Genomic DNA, 4,721 nt, shown 5'->3' on the forward strand with positions numbered 1-4,721 from the left:
TGGATTTCTGAGTTCAAGGCCAGCCTGGTCTACAAAGTGAGTTCCAGGACAGCCAGGGCTACACAGAGAAACCCTGTCTTGAAAAACCAAAAAAAAAAAAAAAAAGAAAAGAAATCATCTTCCAATCTCACCATCCCCAAGGGTAGATTCACAAGTAGGTGTTACCATACCTGGTTTACTCTAAGAATTTCTATAGATATTTCAAAGACAATTCCTGAAACAAGGCTTAGAAACAAGAGTCTTTGTTAAAAGGAGAAATCTTAGAACAAGAGCGAGGAATAAAAGGGACACACACACACACACACACACACACATACACAATATGTACAAACAAGAGGCTGGAGAGATGGCTTAGTGGTTAAGAGCACTGACGGCTCTTTCAGAGGTCCTGTGTTCAATTCCCAGCAAACACATGATGGCTCACAATCATCTGTAATGGGATCTGATGTTTGCCTCTGGTGTGTCTGTAGACAGCTACAGTATACTCATATAAATAAAATAAGTAAATAAATCTTAAAAAAAAAAAAGATGTGCAAAGAACAGGGAAGAGACATTTAAATCCATTCTTTTTTAGGAGAATCCATCCAGACAAAAATTGAAGCATTTTGGATAGGCTTTTCCTATATTCCTTTTCTCATGGGTCAAAGGTCAATACAAGGGCCTTAATGCCTCTGTACTTTAGGGGATTCTACTTGGCTTGTGTTGGTAACTGCTGAGAGATCAGAATTCTAATAGGTCTTTTCAATTAGATTTGGATACTGGAGATGTTAAAAGTATCTTGTTGAAGATACCACATGCAGCTGGGTGAAGATGTGACTTTTCCCTCAAGATATATTAGCTTGTGGTATTAAAAAAATACAACAACAATAGCAATGGCAAAGCCACCTTAGAATCATGAATATTTTTAACAATACTTCTCCACTAGCAATGCTGGATACTGAGTCAAATGAAACTTGTTATATTTATAGAGTTAAAGTCTCATCCCTTCAGTCTCCCAAATGTGCTTCCGCTCTCTTTTACACATTGACTTCACTGGGTGAGGTGTCACATATCTAGTTCTTCAAAACATGGTAAAGTAGTATTCTAAAAGACTGAGGGATGATAAAATGAACTGGGTCCCCTGATATTGCATCTCTTTCTCAATTAATATTTATCATGTTTATCTTTTATTACAAAGTTAAGTTATGATTTTCTGGACCAGAGTTTTAGTCTTAGCTGCTTTCCTAATTTTCTTACTAGTCCTTCTTGTCCAAATGATCTAAGCTCTTGACTATTAGATCATTACAATAGGAGGATGATAGAGCTCTATATTGCAACATTCACATTTTTTTTTACCAGCAATTAAGAGACACTTATTTACTAGTCTTTGCTTCCCGATATACTCCTATTTTCTTTAACTATGATATCAACTGAGCTGATTTTGGCCATTATTTATTATGCCCATGAGGACAGTAGCTCCTTTATTTCCCTTCTGGTCTACCGGTGGAAGCCAGATGGCAATAACAGATTCTAATTAAATGGAAAATTTTTCTGTATCTGCTAACAGAAGTGTTCTATTCCTTTTTGGGAGCCAGAATATCTAACTTGGCAAGACTAACTTTGCAGAGATAGAAAAAATTATAAAAGAGTGATTGTGAGTTATGGTTAAGAAGGCTGGATTCTTCTTCCTTCTGTTTCCTCCTGGACCTCAGGCTCTTGGAAACATAGTGTCTTGCATCAGCTGCTTGTTTGGTGAGCATACTGCCTTCTATAGGACAGTTCTTTCACTAAAAAAGGTCTTCTTGAGCTAACAGACTGAGACTTCAAAATGTCATTCTACCAGTGTCTCCTTATAGGTAAAATAAAAACAGACAACTTCACATTTTCAAGAATCTTTGTCACAATGGGTTCCTTTGTCTAAAATATTATTGTATGGGCAAGCTTGGTTTGTATGGGCATTCTGGTTTCTTAGAATAAAGGCAAATCTAAATGAGATTAGATCTAGATATAGGTGCAGATAGACACAGACACAGACACAGATATAGATCTTCAGAAGAATTTCAACCTCCTCCCGAAGGTCTAGTGAAACCAAACATTACCCAGAGTCTGACTTATGTTATTGAGTCAGGTGACACGTTACAGGCTCAGGCTTAGAACTAGAAAATGGCATGTAGACACTTAGTAGACTTAGAAATGACAACAGCTTTATTTGCCTTGATGAGGTTTATCCTAGATAGAACCAACAATTATTCTCTGTGCATGTACAACCCAAGCATCGGTGTGGTTAAGAGGAGATAGCTGAAAACTATGGACAAACACACACACACACACACACACAAAGCCATGCTGACCTGATTGGGCACTATGTTCTCTGATGAGTTAAAGCATAGGAGGCTCTCCAGAGTTTGGAATTTTGACAAGCATTTAATGCATTCCCAGTGTTCTCATTTCTCATCTAAGTCAAGTCCCTTAATTAGCACATTAGTACATTCCTCACTGACCTGAAGTCAATGTTTATCCATCTGTTACCTGTCTTTCCACTCTAAGTGGATTTTCAAATGCCATGACTGAATACCTAGACTTGGAGAATTATTGCCTTCCCCAGTTGGCTTCAATGCTACTTATGCTGTAAGGGAACAGTCAATTTAGATATGAACCCGGCATGAGTACTGCTCTTGCTCCTCCTATGAATATAAGAAATCCAAAAAAAAAATCATCCTAGGAGGGTAGAGGCATGGGTGAGAAGGAATGCATTCCTGTGATCAGTGGACCTAATTGTTTTGAAGCTTAGAATGTGCTTGTTTCCACCAAAGTTCTTGTATTGGAAGCCTAGTGTCCATATGACAGGATTGAGAGTTGATAAGACTTTAAAAGGTGATACCTAGTGGTAGCTGATAGATGGCAGGGCTTTTACCATCAGAAGAGATTGAGATTATCCTCAAAGAATTCAGACAAATTTATTATTAAAAGCAATAGCAACATCAATATGTATCGCCCCTCCTTTTGCTTTGAGTTCATCAGGATTGCACATACTCCCATTATTTTATGTCACCATGACAACATCAGAGCAGAGATAATGTCACCATGCCCTCAATAATTTTCACTCCTTAAACTACTTAACCTTGTGTATTTCATTATTGTAAAATTAATGGGCTCATGCAGTCAATATGTAATTTACTTTTTCATGTAACTTACATTGCCTTATAGACTTGCACCAGCCAGTCTTGAATATAGAATATCCATGCTAACTTTGATTCAATTATATTACAAAAACTCCCAATTTATAATGAGTAGCCCAATTTCATAGCTTCTCAGTATCCAATGATCAGGCATTCAGCCTCTACTGGGGCCTATTGAGATGAAGGAAGAGGTCAGAAAAGCTCATGCCCATAATTTCTGGACTTTGGAAACTGAGGAAAGGGAATTTCCAGATTATTCTATATAATAAGTTTCAGGAGAGCCTGGGCTACAGAATAAGACCTTATTTCAGATAAAATATACAGGGAACTGTTGCTTCAATGATGAATAATCCTGTATTAACAGAAGTCTTGTTTCCATGACCTAAAGGTCTGTACCACCTCTTTGTGGATTGGATAAGATGTGCTCCAGCAAACTGATCATCACCTCACAAAAGAATCCCCAGGATTCCTGGACCCATGGATTCCCCAGAAACATCCCTGCAACTGCCAACACACTGGAGGGAGTACCTTCTTCTTTCTGGAAAATGTACCTTTTATAGTTTTAAAGAGGTTTTCACTTTCTTCTCCAAAGTCTAACTAGCCTAGTATTATCAATACAATAAAGTAGACTATATGCTTTATTCTTCAACACAATGGACAAACACTATCTCTTCATGGATTCAAGATAAATTCCTCAAACAAACAAAAATAAGCAAGCAAACAAACCAACCCCTCAATCTTGTAACCTTGTTGCCTTTGTGATGACTCATGTCTTACTTCATCTGTGATTGGCTGTGTCACTTGGATAGTTCCTGATAATCTATCAACTTCCTCCACAACCAAACAAGATTTAGCAAACATTGATATGTAAAGGAAATGTTACTATAATTAGAACCTGTATCCTTATCTTATTCAACTGTTTGTTTTGTGAACAGTCCCTGTAATTTCCCTCTAGGTTGAATAAAATTTTCTAATTTTTCTGTGTCTACTACATTAGGGAAACCTCTACCTTCCTTTCCTCCAGACTGATTGTAAACCATGGGTTAGAGGACCAGAATGAAGAATTCTCCAGCTGCCAAGTTTCCAACTAAATATATGAGGTTCAGTAAAATTATCTTATGAAAGACCCAAAATCCTCACTGGACCAAATGTAAAGGAGTTTGGTAAAATTTCATTTATTCTTTGGCTTCTATAAACTCCAACTGTACTCAGAAAATGATAGTGGTGGATCTGGTTCACTGGTACTTTTATACTACTAGCCACACATCTTGGAAAAGGAAGCACATCTACCCTAGAAGTTGTGTGAACTCAATTTTGTGACCATAATAATGTTATACAGTTAATAATGCTCTGTGTATTTCCTCAAGAGCCCTTGTATTTGTTTTCAAACGATAAGCTGTCTCATTGAACTACATATCTGCAACCAGAGATGAAACATAATTTTTCATTCCAATACTTGATATCAATTTATATCATAGCCAAATTTCTCCTTTTCCTTTCCCTTCCCTTCCCTTCCCTTCCCTTCCCTTCCCTTCCCTTCCCTTCCCTTCCCTTCCCTTCCCT

The sequence above is a fragment of the Mus caroli genome, chromosome 17 (assembly GCF_900094665.2).
Source record: "Mus caroli chromosome 17, CAROLI_EIJ_v1.1, whole genome shotgun sequence".
Classification (NCBI taxonomy): Eukaryota; Metazoa; Chordata; class Mammalia; order Rodentia; family Muridae; genus Mus; species Mus caroli.